Below are 18212 nucleotides of genomic sequence, written 5' to 3'. Positions count from 1 at the left end.
CCCCAGACCACCGCCCCGCGAGCCCCAAACCACCGTCCCGCGAGCCCCAGGCCACCGCCCCGCGAGCCCCAGGCCACCGCCCCGTGAGCCCCAGACCACCGCCCCGTGAGCCCCAGACCACCGTCCCGCGAGCCCCAGGCCACCGCCCCGCGAGCCCCAGGCCACCGCCCCGTGAGCCCCAGACCACCGCCCCGCGAGCCCCAGACCACCGCCTTGCGAGCCCCAAACCACCGTCCCGCGAGCCCCAGACCACCGTCCGGGAACCCTGGTGGTCTGTGGCTCGCGGGACGGTCCACACCCCGCTATCAGTGTTCTTCTTCCCCGCCAATGAAGTATTCACCCAAAGACCCAATACCGTGGCAACAACTACCGCACTACCGGTAGAATAAGTGCCGAGAACCGTGGGAAGTGATGCAAACTGTCTTGTCGTGTTTTGAACATTTATGTTGTGTTGATGGAATCACGTTAATAGTTGGTGTTTTAATGTGTTTGTCAGGCTGGTGAGGGATGGGGCCCAGAGACGCCAGACTGGGGACCTGAGGAGAGCTGGGAGTCTGTAGAGGGAAACCAAGGTACGTCTGGTCAGCCTGGAACAAACACCTTTAGTGACGGGAATGAACTGCAGTCATATCGTCAGACTTCTATCCCTCTTAGATAGATATACACACACAGTCCCCTACACATACACATTTCATCAGAGAGGTCAGAGTGCAGGGTCATCTGGAGTGTAGCACCCCTGGAACAGTTTGGGGGTTCAGTGCCATACCAGCTCACAGCTGTAATAGACCTACTTTTGGTTACTGGTCGTCGGCCTCTTTTACCTCTAGGCTATTCTGATGCTACCAAGAAGAATACTGTGAAAATCAGTCTTTAATCTGTTTCTCTGTCGTCTCCCAGGCCTCAGCAAGGCAGAGGTATCCAAGAAAAAACGCGAGGAGCGAAGGAAAGAGCTGGAGGCCAAGAGGGCAGAGCGCAAGGCCGCCAAGGGCCCCCTCAAACTGGGCGCACGCAAACTTGACTGACCTGGAGGGATGGACAGGGACAAACATAAGAGTGCAATGACTTGGACCCTGACTCCCCGTGGCAGATGGAGGGAGCAAGGAGAGGGGTGGAAGGGTCAACATTCCATGAAAAAAGAGACAAAGTTGTGAAACAGGTTAATCGCCATGAACCGACCTACAGTGACTAGAGTGGAAGCTGCTCGCTGGCTGAGCAGAGCAGCGCTGCTGCTGACTCTCTACCTTTCTCCATGCATTATGATGGTGAGGGGGGTGTAGATGGAATGGCATTCATCCCTTGGAGAGGATAAAGGGAAAGATGAGAGGTGGAGAAACGGTAGAGAGGCAGAGCGGAGCTTCTGGGGGCAGAGAGGCAGGATCAGACTATCGGGGACAGTTGTGGGGCTCATCACCATATCTCCCTTTTTCTGTTTTAAACACAACATGGCAGTAAAGTAAATGTACATATGCTGGCGTGTTTCTCTTAAAATGGAATGAAGAAATCGCAACTTTTTAAAATGGAGGAGGAGGGGGGGGGGCGATATAGTATATACCGATATATAAAGTATCCATCAAATGTGTGTATTATGCAGAATGATGTTCAACACACACATGGAGGATATGAATGTTTTAGTTCAACTGTCACAAAAGTGGAGGCTTGCTGCACACAATGCTGTGTGTGTCCTGCTGCCAAGCTGCTTCTGGCAAGGAGTCGTGGTAACATTGAGGCATACAGCTGTAACTGACTATCGATTATTGAATTGGACAAAGGAAAATTAAACTTGTACATTGCTCTTTAAAACAACTGGTAAAAGTGACAGTTATAAAACAAAAAGAAAACATAAATGTATGTATACATCGAGAGTGCAAAATATATATATATATACAAGGACCTGGTTAAGTCTTCAGTGTGTTAACAGACATTGCTATACATCAAATGGCTTTAACAACAGGCCATGGAGGTGCAGCATCACATAGACCCAATTTATAGATTATAAAATAGTTGCCAACTATTTGCATAATTGATTAGTTGTCAATTAGTTGTTAGTTGTCCCCATGAAACAAATGGGAATCTGACCCATCATAGCTACAACTTAGCCTTGTTATCAATTCAGGGCAAAAATGTGTGTCGAGTGTGTTGATGATGGCACTTGTTTTTTTTTAAAGATTTATTTTTTGGCGTTTTATCGCTTTATTACTACTGGGCAGTCCAGTAGGGAGAGACAGAGGAGAAACGGGAGACAGAGTGGGGGGAAGACATTCAGGAAATAACGACGGATTCGGGAATCGAACCCGGGTCGCCCGTGTCGCGGCTGAGCGCGCTATGTGATTCGCCACTGGGGCGCCAATGATGACACTTGTATCATAAGGAATTATGAATATAATTGATAAGACCTTCTAGATGTATGATATAAGAGTTGCCGTAATCTCTTAATTTCTTTACTCAACCTTCCCTTTATGAGGATCACCGTACTGTATTCTACTGTATTGAACCATACTGAAAGATTACATGCGTGACAGGTTTTATATGTAAAGACTACACCATGCTGGATAACACACACATGCATACCTTGGAACCATATAATGGAACAGCCAGGTATGCCATGCTGCATAATGCAGTCTCAAATGGGCTGGATGTACTATAATCTGTTCATATGTATAGACTAGTAATGTGTATGAACAGATTATAGTATTTTAAATCAAGACTAGATGAATCTTTTCCTTTTAAGAAGCTGAACGCCCTGGGTTCCTGTGATGAGCAAATAGATCCCTCCATTGACATGACACTGACTGAACAGGCATATCGACCTCTTAAAGGAACACTCCCAACATTTTGGGAAATACACTTATTTATATCCATAGTATAAGTATCTATAGGCATGTTAGACTTTCTTTTGGCAATGGGATTGGGTTTCTTCATTGAGCTCTTATCCTTATCGTTAGGGTACATGTAATCTTGTGTTTCATTATGAATGCCATCTTCCCCAGAGGTTTCATCTCTGCGTCAGTTCTGGAGTTGTAGGAAGTTGTATTTCTTCACTTTTTGACGGAGCTATACTGCCCTGGAGAGGCTAACCGCAGTAAATATGCAAACAGTGAAACTGAGAAAAATGGCTTTAAAGTTCTTTGACTATCCGGTGATTTTGTAGTTACTGCAATTCTCTATACCCCTTTTCTCTAAAACAGCAAGATTGAACTCTAAAAACGTTGTCAAGTATTTTTTTTATTTGTATTACTGCGGTTAGCTTCTGCAGAGCAGTATAGGCTAGCTGCTCCTTTCCACCTCCAATGTTGGGAGTGTTCCTTTAACTGATATGACCCTGTAGTCCCACTATGCTCGATGGGATGTGGTGTTCATTTGCCTTGCGTTACTTAAGAATAAACTGTCAGTGATGCAGTCACCACCTGTCATCGTTGGGGCTGATGATTCTGGTTTAGGTGGACATGGAAGAGACCCTTGATGAACCCTGAACATGGAAGAGGAAACTGATGAATGCATTGTTTTACAGAGGAGATGTTAACGTGTACCATGTGAGCTATTCCAAAAATAAAACCAGAAACATGAAAATGATACAAACGCTGAGTTTGATTTCCTAAATGATTGTTTGTGATTGTATAGCTAGTATTGTGACCTGAGTATTGCTGTACATTCCACAGCAGGGATTCCTCATTAGCGGATCATCTTCAGTGCATAACTTACTCCCAACACAAATATTTACCCAAATCTTTCAACCAGAAACTGAGGTAGTAGATTCAAGACACACCTGCATAATGTATGAATGGCCGGTCTGAGTAAAATTCAAATGCATTTTTGGCCATACAATTGTGGTTAAAAAATGTGGTAAAAGATGAGGTTTTAATTCTGGTTCAGACCTAGCAAATAATGAGAGAATATAAATATAAATCTATTTGGATTTAAGCCCAAGAGCTCATAAAGTCAGAGCCCCATTCATTGTCCATAGAGCAGCCCCAGATTTTACATGGTCTCTCTCCTATTTCTAACTTTAGGAGAGAGTGGTGCATGTTTACAAAGACTGACTGAGCTGTCCTGGGCTGGCGCACAGGGAGAACATAATGTGAATTTTTAAATAGGTTGCATTAAATTGTAATGTAATCAAACAAGCAAACAAAAAGGGTTTGGGGAATTAAAACTGCATTCCCCCTGTGTATGGACGATTTTATAATAGAGGTTTGTATTTATTCTTCTGATTAGTGGTTGTTGATTAAAATAAAATTACATGACATACCGTCACCTGAGAGATCTAAAGTTAATTTCAGTCTATGTTAATTTTCCAAGCTGTGATATGAAGCATAATTATATACATACAATGACAGATTACAAAGGCACCTCCCTCAAACTGAACAGTGACATCTCCTTAGCAAATGATCTCAATTCCTTCTATGCGAGGTTTGAGGCTGTGAATAAAAACACCAGCCTACAAACCACGGCAATGGGGGGGGGGGGGGGGGGGGGGGGTCTGCTGATGGAGACTCAGTGTTCAGGGTAACAGAGCATGAGGTGAGACGGATCTTTAAAAAAGTGAATATCAGGAAGGCAGCAGGACCGGACGGCATCCCCGGCCGCGTCCTAAGAGTCTGTGCCGACCAACTGGCCCCGGTATTCACTGACATCTTCAACCTGTCCTTGGAACAGGCTGTCATCCCCACCTGTCTGAAGAAGTCCACCATCATCCCTGTACCCAAAAAATCTACGCCCGCTTGCCTCAACGACTACCGCCCTGTAGCCCTCACCTCCATAGCCATGAAGTGCTTTGAGAAGCTAGTGAAGGGCTACATCTGTTCCTCCCTCCCCATCAACCTGGACCCTCTGCAATTTGCATATCGCCCCAACAGGTCCACGGAGGACGCCATAGCCCATGTGCTGCACACAGCAGCATCACACCTGGACAAGAGGCAGGGGAACTATGTGAGAATGCTGTTCATCGACTACAGCTCAGCATTCAATACCATAGTCCCCTCCAAACTCATAGCCAAGCTCAGGGACCTGGGCTTGAACTATGACCTCCTGACCTCCTGACTTCCTGACGGGCAGACCCCAGGTGGTAAGAGCAGGCAACTGCACCTCCTCATCCATCACGCTCAACATAGGGGCCCCCCAGGGCTGTGTTCTGAGCCCCCTCCTCTACTCCCTGTACACACATGACTGCGTAGCACAGCGGAACAACAACACCATCATCAAATTTGCTGATGACACAGTAGTGGTGGGCCTGATCTCTGCCAACGACGAAAGGGCCTACCTGGAAGAGGTAGAGAACCTGTCACAGTGGTGTCAGGAGAACTGCCTCTCCCTGAACGTCAGCAAAACAAAAGAGATGATTGTGGACTTCAGGAGGTCGGGGTCAAGGACTACAGCCCCCTCAGCATCGACGGGGCACCGGTTGAGAGAGTGAACAGTTTTAAGTACCTCGGAGCCCACATATCCGAGGATTTGACATGGACCACACACATTGACAGTGTTGTGAAGAAGGCACGACAACGCCTCTACTTCCTCAGGCGCCTAAGGAAGTTCCAAGTCAGTCAGAAGATCCTGTTTCTTGCCTCCCACAAGCCGGCTGCAATGTGGACTAAGTCATACATAGCACAAGTCCCCTCCGGTACTTGAGGTAACAGCAGTCGCATCTTTTCACCTGCGCAGCTCGATCTCTCAGTGTCGAGGAGTAACGCGCGGGAGGCTCACGCTGCCCCCGACACTTCCTGATTCTACTGCGCAGGCGCACCAACCGACTTGTAGGAGTCGCTTGTTCACAACGCCCGATCCCCACCCTTCAGTTTCCCTCCCCGTAATACGGCCAATGTGTATTACTGCGGACGACCAGCTAAACTGAAAACAATGTGGAGAGCTGGATTCGAACACGCGAATCCTAGCGTCTCCACACTGGTGGCGAGTGCCTTGCCCACTACACCACCTAGCCGCCCGTCAGTCAGAAGATCCTTAGGAATTTCTACTCATGTACAATAGAGAGCATCCTGACTGGCAACATCACCTCCTGGTTTGGGAATAGCACTGCACAAGACCGTAGCAGACTACAAAGAGTGACACGTTCAGCCGAACGCACAATTGGAGGGGGGCTTCCCACCCTCCAGAACATTTACAACAAGCGGTGCAAGGGGAAGGCTAAGAGAATTATTAAGGACTCGAGCCACCCGAACAACTGCCTCTTTGAACTGCTGCGGTCAGGCAAGCGATACCGGAGTCTTAAGGCGAGCACAGAAAGACTCAGAAGAAACTTCTATCCCCAGGCCATCAGGCTGCTAAACGAACAATAAACACTATGCAACAACCATCAAATGCACACAGCACACACACCCACACGCACACACTCACTTAAACAAACAACACACTGCAGCACCCACTCTCCACACTTTAGATCACACAAACACACTTTATATTTATTGATAAAGGATTTGCACTACAACTCGTACACCTACTGTAAATTGTACCTAAATTGCACCTCATCCCATTTCTGCCTTGCACTATATAGTATTGTATATTAGTACACTGCACAGTATTGTATATTATATGGTAACTCAGTTACGTCTATTCTGCATCGAACATTGTACATATGTCTATACTGAACACTGTGACCTCATTTTTTTTTACTTCTAATTTACATGCTATACTATGTTATTTTATTTCATACTTATCTTGTCTTGCACAGTCTCTGGAGCGTAACAGTAAGAAGCATTTTGTATAAAAGTATTCTGTACTTCTGTATGACAACTATTAAAGAAACTTGAACTTGAAACTATATACAGCCGGGAACCAGCAAAGGATATCTGAGAACAAATACAATATTACCAGATTGGTGAGGAGATATTATAGTGTAAACTATAGATTAGTAGGTCGCAGTTAACCAGCTGAGCTAAATGGTCCGACCCGTTAGCAGGTGCTGGTTGACTGCGACCGACTAATCCATAGTTTACAATAGCATTTGGAGTTTACATTCTCAACCTTCTAGATTAGATATAATATATTCCAGTGACCTGAACAAGAAATGGAAGACCTGGGCATGGTCCATTTTAAACCAAACTTAATAATACAATTAAAAATAAAGAAAGAAAACCACGAAAGTGTTATTTCTAACATTCCCAGTGATATTGAATATTTCTAAAATTCCCGGTCGAATATATAATTTCTAACATTACCAGTCGAATTCATCATTTGCCCGCAGTGGCGGACTCAGGCTGTTTGAAGGGCAGGGGCGAAAAGAAAAAAAGGGCACATATACTTCACAACATGGGACCCCATCAGTGAGCAAAAAGCTATGATGCGTCATGTATGGTGAAATAGTCTTCATCCTTGATTAAGATTAACATTAGAACAACATAGACAATTCAGATTAATAGTATAACCACACCTCTATGATAAAAACACAGGGAACAATACACCTTTCAAATGTTTATTTCACCTCATTGTTATGGTGTTTGAAAAGTAGATTTATCATGGTGTTTGAAAAGTAAATTATCATGGTGTTTGAAAAGTAAATTATCATGGTGTTTGATAAGTGGATTTATCATAGTGTTTGAAACTTAGATTTATCATGGTGTTTGAAAAGTAGATTATCATGGTGTTTGAAGGCCTGCCCTAAACCATTGCTGCAGTGGTACTGTACATTTCTCAATGCTAAAGATATCAGTGAGGAATATAAATATTTGGGAAACAGCATTTTAATATGGTCTGGGTTGAAAAATAGTGAACCTATTCTTTAAAAGCTATTTACAACATATATTTTACAGGATATAAAACAGTTTAACAGTTAAAGTTAATTCGAGTGCCGTTTAGCTTCTTCCTTTCTCTCCTCCCCTTCTCTCCTCCTGCCCTCTCCTTCTGTCCTCCTATAATCCCCTTCTCTCCTCCTGTACTCCCCTTCTCTCCTCCTGTACTCCCCTTCTCTCCTCCTGTCCTCTCCTTCTCTCCTCATGTCCTCTCCTCTCCTTCTCTCATCCTGTCCTCTCCTTCTCTCCTCTCCTTCTCTTATCCTGTCCTCTCCTTCTCTCCTCTATCTCTCCCTCTCTCTCTCCCTCCCCCCTCTCTATCTTCCCCATTCTCTCCATTAAACTTAATATATTGTACCTGCCTGGATACTGGCTGGATCAGTGGGATGTTTTAATGGCAACAGGAGAGCATTCAAGTTATTTGTTGTTGTGTCGTTTGAATCATTTATCTCCCTATCATAATTTTCATCCTCGCTTTCTTTAGCATCTCCATGATAATCTTCATCATCATTTCTCTATAGCATCATCTGCATTCTCTCTTGCCTCCACTTCTTCATAATTTCTCTCCATAGAATCATCTGCATTTTCTCTTTCCTCCACTTCTTCACCATCTCTCTTCCTGATATCATCATTTCCCTTTTGGATATCTCCATCTTCATTGTCTGTACTGTCTTTATCTAAGGTGGAGCAAATAATATTTTGTTTTATAATAGTAATATAATTGTACTGTATATAATATTCATACTGTAGCCTACAATGTTATAATTGTATTATAAAATAATATGTCATAATATTATAGCACTACCACCACTAGCCCTCTTGCCTTGATTGGAATAAAAAGGATCTATGGTTGGTCAATTTAAATGTTTAAGACACCTTTTTCTGTCCAAAATAAGCATTATTGACCATGTTAGCACCAGATTCTCAGTTATAATCCAAACTATGGCTCTGTCTGTGCGACAAGCTTGTACACATAGCTAGTAGTGAGGACTTACAAATACATACCTGTATCCTTATCTCCTCCCTTAAGTTAGTATTGTTGCTTTGGACCCAATTTTTCAAAGAGAAGCTGCCTCTCGCAGCATTTTTCAGCTACTTTTTAATATTCTTCCGATTTCTTTCTCTCATTGGCATTCTGTAATCATAGAATATATTATAATATATGCCAATGCTAAACCCACTGTTAAGTTTACTACCACTCTTAAGTTAGCTTTAAAAAGCAATTCACACTTAACTTTAAAGTGCTATGGGTATATTTTGTGCAAATAGTCCTAAAATAATTTGTACACTTTATTTCTAAATTGAGAACACAGGTTAGCATAGAATCAGCTAAGCAAGGTTTAGTTAGCTAGCTACAGTATACAGCTAGCCTACAGTAGCCTAGGCTAAAACATACTGCCATCAATAAAATCACTTGCAGTGTACATTAGTATTTTATTTAGTAATGCATAATTGGTAAAACAAACTCAATCTTTGCAACTTCAAAGAAAGCTTGATGTATTACCTATACTCACACACAGCAGTATAGGATGCAGGGTTACAGCTCAGACTGCATTAAGCCCTCTGGCATCTGAACATTCAATTGAGGGATGTGTCTAAAACTGAAAACTTAAATGGATGGAATATTGTAGTGACAGGGCTGCTCAGAGTTGTAGCTAACACTTTTGCGTGACATTATTTAACCGTCGGGGCACATGGTCAAGTTTAGACCATTGGAAGGGCACCAATGGGCACGTCCTCTCATTTTTGCCACTCAAAAGGGCATTTTAGCGCGATGTTTTCAACTGTGGGGGCACATGGTCAAGTTTAGACCATTGGAAGGGCACCAATGGGCACGTCCTCTAGTTTTTGCCACTCAAAAGGGCACTTTGGGTTTAGCACAATGTTTTCAATTGTGGGGGCACATGGTCAAGTTTAACCATTGGAGGGGCACGTCCTCTCATTTTCGCCACTCAAAAGGGCACTTTAGCGCAATGTTTTCAACTGTGGGGGCACATGGCCACGTTTAACCATTAGAGGGGCACCAATAGGGCACATCCTCAAATATTTCCCACTCAAAAGGGCACTTTTGCATGACATTATTTAACTGTGGGGCACATGGTCAAGTTTAGACCATTGGAAGGGCACCAATGGGCACGTCCTCTCATTTTTGCCACTCAAAAGGGCACTTTAGCGCAATGTTTTCAACTGTGGGGGCACATAGTCAAGTTTAGACCATTGGAAGGGCACCAATGGGCACGTCCTCTAGTTTTTGCCACTCAAAAGGGCACTTTGGGTTTAGCACAATGTTTTCAATTGTGGGGGCCCATGGTCAAGTTTAACCATTGGAGGGGCACGTCCTCTCATTTTCGCCACTCAAAAGGGCACTTTAGCGCAATGTTTTCAACTGTGGGGGCACATGGTCACGCATTAGAGGGGCACCAATAGGGCACATCCTCAAATATTTTCCACTCAAAAGAGATGCTTCCACCTGCAGAACCACGTCTCCAGCGGGCTGAGGATACGGCGGGCTGAGGATACTGCGGGCTGAGGACACTCGCTTCCATTGGCTGATTTGGGTCACGTGACCGTCCCACCCAATGGCTGAATTGGAGTGTTGCACTGCGGGCATTGGCTGATTTGGGTCACGTGACCGTCCCACCCAATGGCTGAATTGGAGTGTTGCACTGCGGGCATTGGCTGATTTGGGTCACGTGATTTGGAGCGGCGGAAAGGAACCAAAAAATAATAATAATAAACACTGAACAGACCTAGACAAAATGGGGGCATCTTTGGACACCCCTGCGGCTTGTCCTTTGTGTAGTTATGCATATCGGGACCCGATCACGTTGAAGTGCAAGCATCGTTTCTGCAAGTTTCTGGAGTGACTTCGCGACCGGTCCGTTTTATTGTCCCGAGTGGCGGTGCAACACCTCGTACAAGATTGATTGATTGATTGATTGATTGATTGAAAAGTTTATTAACAGATTGCAGAATGGGTACAGTACAGTACAGCTCAATACATACAATTGTTAAGAGGATGCAGACCTGAGAAAGACTGGTGAATGAATTGAAAATGGGGGACCCTGTAAACAAGACGAAAGTATTTCTCTGGGCTGCATCCCCTTAACAATTGTGTATTGAGCTGTACTGTACTGTACCCATTGATTGATTGATTGATTGAAAAGTTTATTAACAGATTGCAGAATGGGTACAGTACAGTACAGCTCAACAATACACAGACCAGAGAAAGACTTTCGTCTTGTTTACATCAGGGTCCCCCATTTTCAATTCATCATAACATATATGACATACACGACATACAGATAGACAGTACTGCTACATCTATACATTTATGACATACCAGATTTGCAAATACAGTACTGTTTGTGCTACAAAAAGTGTCCAGAAAAAGAGTGTATATACATACTTCCTTAACTGTCTCAGGTGGTAGAGGCGCTGCTTCACCTTCTTTACGACTGAGTCTAATAATAATAATTTAGGACCTGCTCAGAGGTCATCAATCGGCACACATGCGATGCATGCATGCAATTCGTATCTGCGATTAACCCATCCCATCGTCCTTCCCCCCCAAGGGCAGCCGGGAGCAGACGGGCGTCAACGTGAGCCGCGCCAGGGGACCAATCCAAGTGCTCCTGTCCGTCTTCGTCAAGGACGCCACAGCGTTAGCGATCTGTTGTTGTGCATGTTTTTCCATTGGGTTTATCTTATCGGGGGGGAAACCCTTGCGAGCACATGCAAACATGCAAACTCCACACAGAAAGGCCCGGGAGATACCCCACCTGGGTAACTGGCATCATGGAAACCTGGTCCCCAAGCGGGAATCGAACCCTGGACCTTCTTGCTGTGAGGCGACAGTGTTAACCACTACACCACCATGCCGCTATCGTCTATGTGTGTTGTCCATGTCAGGTCCTCTGAGATGTGGACCCCCAGGTACTTGAAGCTGCTCACCCTGTCCACGGTAGCCCCGTTTATAACATTACATCTCTAATATATTGTATAACATTACATCTCTAACATACTGTAGTATTATAACATTACATGTCTAATATATTATATAACATTACATCTCTACCTACTGTAGTAGTTTAAGTAACAGGACATGTCTAACTCATCTCTGATCGCCTAGTGTCTTCCTCTTGTATAGCTGGGCATATCTCCACTGTTGTTCCATGAGGTCTACCTGCCAAAGAAGGACGACGGGGTAAAGACCGTGTCCCGCCGCCTGGACGACCAGAACGGACACGGAGGCAGAGAGGACGTCTCCCTCCCCTGTCCCCGACTCTGTGTCCTGGACCGAGAGGAGACCGGGTTCGGGTTCCACCTGGGCTGTGTTCAGGATGAGCCCGGGACATTCATTAGCCAGGTACTCCATACTATAGGGATGCACCGATCAGACTCTTTCAGTCCCGATACTGATACCGATATACCTGGGCTTTGGGTATCGGCCGATACCGAGTACCGATCCGATACCCATTGTTCAATTAATAAACTGTATGCCTCACTGTGTGGAAGAGACTGGGATCATTCTTTTGTGCAAGGCAACATCAGGCTTGACATAGATATAAATGTACTGAATTGTTATTTATTATTAAATTAAATATAAACATATAAAAAACAATAAAAATATATATATTTAAAGTGTCTCCGATACCCGATCTAGCTATTTCCGGGGCCGATATCCGATATCAATATCGGATCGGTGCATCCCTACTCCATACTGTTATACTGGATCTATAATGGATGCCTTTTATATAGTGATGCACCGATGTGAAAATTGTGGCCGATACCGATAACCGATATTAATATTGCTGTTCTGGCCGATACCAATATTTACCGATGCCGATATCTCTGTATAGAAAACACTTTTTTATGATAATCAAATAAAGAGCTATTTTCCAAAACGCATACTTTTTTGGGTAGGAGGGGTGGGTGGGGGACACTGTACAACTGTACAAACAACACTGTACATTGGATTATTGACAAGACCATACTTGGTAATTTACTGTACATTGGAGGGGGTTGTGTTCGGACATTTACAGGGGCCAGTTTCGAGTTGCAGTCTCCCTTAGGTGTTTTTTGAGAGTGTTTTTGAAAGTGGGTAGTGATTCACATTCCTTTACAGCTTTGGGTAGGGCGTTCCACATTGATGTGGCATAATTGCGAAACGTGTTTAGTCCCTTGTTTGAGCCGAATCTGGGTTTAACATGATTTGTGGAGCTCCCTCTGGTGTTGTGATCGTGGTATTCACTGACCTTTGGGAAGTATTTTGTCATGTACATGGGTACCTTGGTCGTGTAGTGTATCTTGTAGACCAGGCCCATTGCAAGTTGCTGTACTCTGTCGTCTACTCTAAGCCATCCTAGGTTGTCAAAGTGGGCAGGGGTGAGGTGGGTTCTAGGAGTAAGGTCAAGCAGTAGTCTGACCAGTTTGTTTTGAGATGTTTGTAATTTTGTTTTTAGCGCCTTTGAGGTGCTTTGGTACCATGAGGTGCAAGCATAGTCGTAGTACCCTTGAATGAGTGCTCCTGCTAGAGTCTTCAGGGTATTCTTGTTTACCAGTGAGGAGATCCGGTACAAGAATCGAGTTCGTTGGTTGACTTTTTTTATTACATTGGATGCCATTTTGTCACAGGAAAGATTTGCCTCTAGGATGGAACCCAGGTAGGTAATATCTTCTTTCCTTGTGACAATATTGTCACCCACTGTAACTGAGAAGCCGTCGGTCTTGCTGAGTTTGTTATTTGAACCGAAGAGAATGGACTCTGTTTTGCCCATGTGTAATGATAGTTTGTTATCAGCGAGCCATATGCAGATTTTGCCTAGTTCTGAGCTGAGGGTTTTTTCAACCTGTAACTTGTTTTTGTCAGAGACCAGCAGGGCTGAGTCGTCCGCAAACAGGAACAAGTTGCAGTCACAAGCTGACGACATGTCATTTGCATAAATTAGGAACAGTAGCGGACCTAGTATGCTTCCTTGTGGAACACCACAGTTTACTGTGAGGGGGGGAGAGGGAGTTCTTCGAGGAGGTGGTGGCGATGATGAAGAGGAGCGTGTCGCCCCTCAGACTCCTGGTGGTGGAGGGGGGCGGCTACGACGCGCTGACGAAGAGCGGGCTTCCGGTCACCGCACGTCTCGTCCTCTACAGGGGGGGAGGGGGGTGGATACTGGGGGGGAGGGGGGTGTACGCATTAAACCCATGTCGATTCGCCATATGATTGGTTTATTAAACTGTTCTTAGGCTTTTATGTAGCCTATTAGTAAGATTAAGAATACATCATGTGTTGTGTTTATTTTGACCTTTCCGTTTATAAAATAAAAGTTTTGCCATACGCCCCGTTTTTGGACCGGTATCTCCTCCCTGGGGGAAGGAGCTGAAAGAGGTGATGTGCTGGGTGAGACTGGTCCTTGATTTCAAGTCAAGTCAAGAGTTTTAATTGTCACGGCATACAGGTATACAATGAAATGCGGGGTGATGATACACTTGGAGCGGTGGAGGCAGCAGGAGGTGAAGACGGAGGTGATGTTTGGTAGAGGAGTCCCGACGATCCTGCCTGCCGCCTTCACCACCCTCTGTAGAGCCTCTTGCTCTGCCTTTGTGCAGCTGGAGAACCACACAGACACACCGTAGGTCAGCACACTCTCTATAGTTACTGTCTGTACAATACTGCTGTAGGCCTATAATAATTATGTAAATAAGTAAGGCAATTGAAATATATCTGCAGTACAGCTCAATACACACAATTGTTAAGGGGATGCAGACCAGAGAAAGACTTCCATTTTCAATTCATCATAAATGTACAGTTCCCTCCCCCTTGTATATATTTACTGTATGTCACAAATGTAACAGTACTGCATGGTCTGCATCCCCTTAACAATTGTGTGTATTGCGCTGTACTGCATTCTGCAATCTGTTAATAAAGTTTTCAATCAATCAATCAATCAATCAATCCGGGCCTGTGACGTCACTGTACCCATTCTGCAATCTGTTAATAAAGTTTTCAATCAATCAATCAATCAATCAATCAATCAATCAATCAATCAATCAATCAATCAATCAATCAATCAATCAATCAATCGGTCACTGTACCCATTCTACAATCTGTTAATAAAGTTATCTATCAATCAATCAATCAATCAATCAATCAATCAATCAATCAATCAATCGGGCCTGTGACGTCACTGTACCCATTCTGCAATCTGTTAATAAAGTTTTCAATCAATCAATCAATCAATCAATCAATCAATCCAGGCCTGTGACGTCACTGTACCCATTCTGCAATCTGTTAATAAAGTTTTCAATCAATCAATCAATCAATCAATCCGGGCCTGTGACGTCACTGTACCCATTCTGCAATCTGTTAATAAAGTTTTCAATCAATCAATCAATCAATCAATCAATCAAACAATCAATCAATCAATCGGTCACTGTACCCATTCTACAATCTGTTAATAAAGTTTTCAATCAATCAATCAGGGCCTGTGGCGGTCACGTGTACCCATTCTGCAATCTGTTAATAAAGTTTTCAATCAATCAATCAATCAATCCCGCAGTGCAACGTGACCCAAATCAGCCAATGCCCGCAGTGCAACACTCCAATTCAGCCATTGGGTGGGACGGTCACGTGACCCAAATCAGCCAATGGAAGCGAGTGTCCTCAGCCCGCCGTATCCTCAGCCCGCCGTATCCTCAGCCCGCTGGAGACGTGGTTCTGCAGGTGGATAGTATTGACTCAAAAGGGCACTTTTGCATGACATTATTTAACTGTGGGGCACATGGTCAAGTTTAGACCATTGGAAAAGGGGAACCAATAGGGCACACCCTCTAATTTTTCGCCACTCAAAAGAGTAGGGTATATATCTGCAGAGCCACAGAGCCCAACGTCTGGGCGTTTCAGCCGAACAGGAGAATGAAAATATTATCCCACTAAATGGCCAGACGCGTCTTATGGCGACATCTACAATTACCTCATTGAGTCTCCAGGTAGACTAATGTTTATATTTAAGTTCAGCGGTCTGTACATAGATGTGTTCTATAGATATCTATGGGTCTGTAGCCCCGATTTCAGAATCCCGGAAGTGTTGCGGTGGTCTATAGACTTTAGGGGCGCGCGCGTTTTTGAACCGTGGGGGTACCAGGGGGGGGGCGCCCCCCGCCCCCCCTGCCCCCCCCCCCCCCCCCCCTCTGAGTCCGTGTGTAATAAGAAGCCAGCGAAGCCGTCAACCGTCACGGACACTGATTTTGGCTAGTAAGGTAAGGAGGATGTGTTGTTAGTTGGCTTGCTAGCTAGCTTTTTCCATCCTTACTTTCTGATTTTAATTTCTGGTTAGCTTGTATTTTATTGATGGGATTCCTCCACCGACATGACTTTTATATAAATTAAATAACTTGTTAGCTAAATGCAGCTAAGCTAGCTACGTTAGCTAGCTAGGTAAACTGAGATATGAACGTGATTACAAAGTTAACTCACTACATAAGAGCTAACTATACTGTAAAAAATAAATAAAAATAAGAAATCGAAACTAACATTAATCAGATAAATGCATGTTATTGCTAGCTTCTGGAGAAGTACATTTTAATGGGGGAAGTAGCCTAATGCAACTTAATGCCCACTGAGGAGACCATGGCTGTAGACTATGGCTGGCTGTCCTCAATTAACATTAAAGAAATTAATTACATTTCATCAAAAAATCTAATCTACGAATTCCAATCTGGCTTCAGAACATCCCACTCCACTGACACATGCCTTCTCTACTTGAACGACCACATCAAACAAGAGGTGGACGCGGGCAAATACTGCGGCATGGTCATGCTGGACCTACAAAAGGCCTTCGACACTGTCAATCACACCATTCTGATTGACAAGCTAAAAGCAATTGGTTTTGATAGTTTATCAGTGAGCTGGATACAATCCTACCTGGAGGGGAGAGAACAGATGGTGGAAGTAAACGGTACCCTATCCCCCCCCCTCACAGTGAGCTGTGGTGTTCCACAAGGAAGCATACTAGGACCGCTACTATTCCTAATTTATGCAAATGACATGTCGTCAGCTTGTGACTGCAACTTGTTCCTGTTTGCGGACGACTCAGCCCTGCTGGTCTCTGACAAGAACAAGTTACAGGTTGAAAAAGCCCTCAGCTCGGAACTAGGCAAAATCTGCATATGGCTCGCCGACAACAAACTATCATTACACATGGGCAAAACAGAGTCCATTCTCTTCGGTTCAAATAACAAACTCAGCAAGACTGACGACTTCTCGGTTACAGTGGGTGACAATATTGTCACAAGGAAAGATGAAATTACCTACCTGGGTTCCATCCTAGAGGCTAATCTTTCCTGTGACAAAATGGCATCCAATGTAATAAAAAAAGTCAACCAACGAACGCGATTCTTGTACCGGATCTCCTCTCTGGTAAACAAGAATACCCTGAAGACTCTAGCAGGAGCACTCATTCAAGGGTACTACGACTATGCTTGCACCTCATGGTACCAAAGCACCTCAAAGGCACTAAAAAACAAATTACAAACATCTCAAAACAAGCTAGTCAGACTACTACTTGACCTGACTCCTAGAACCCACCTCACCCCTGCCCACTTTGACAACCTAGGATGGCTTAGAGTAGACGACAGAGTACAGCAACTTGCAATGGGCCTGGTCTACAAGATACACTACGCGACCAAGGTACCCATGTACATGTCAAAATACTTCCCAAAGGTCAGTGAATACCACGATCACAACACCAGAGGGAGCTCCACAAATCATGTAAAACCCAGATTCGGCTCAAACAAGGGACTAAACACGTTTCGCAATTATGCCACATCAATGTGGAACGCCCTGCCTAAAGCTGTAAAGGAATGTGAATCACTACCCACCTTCAAAAACACTCTCAAAAAACACCTACGTGAGACTGCAATTCGAAACTGGCCCCTACAAATGTCCTAACCTAGTTGTACAGTAAATGACCAAGTAAGGCTTTGTCAACATTCCAATGTACAGTGTAAAATGTGTGTGTGTCCCCTACCCAACCCCCCCCCCCCCCCCCCCCCCCCCCCCCCCACCTCCAATGTACAGCCCTCACCCAACCCACCCAACCCCACCCCACCAACCTCCTCCAATGTACAGTTTCTACGCCAAATGTATATACACTCCTTTTCTGGACACTTTTGTATCACAAACAGTACTGTATTTGCAAATCTGATATGTCATAAATGTATAGATGTAGCAGTACTGTCTATCTGTATGTCATGTATGTCATATATGTTATGATGAATTGAAAATGGGGGACCCTGGTGGAAACAAGACGAAAGTCTTTCTCTGGTCTGCATCCCCTTAACAATTGTATGTATTGAGATGTACTGTACTGTACCCATTCTGCAATCTGTTAATAAACTTTTCAATCAATCAATCAAACATGTTTGTAAACATGTGTTTTCCACATTAGCTATTGTTTCTGTTTTGAATGAATGGAATAT

This window comes from Notolepis coatsorum (genome assembly GCF_963971535.1).
Source record: "Notolepis coatsorum genome assembly, chromosome: 16".
NCBI lineage: Eukaryota > Metazoa > Chordata > Actinopteri > Aulopiformes > Paralepididae > Notolepis > Notolepis coatsorum.
The sequence above is the reverse complement of the archived record's forward strand: the minus strand, read 5'-3'. Positions refer to the sequence as shown.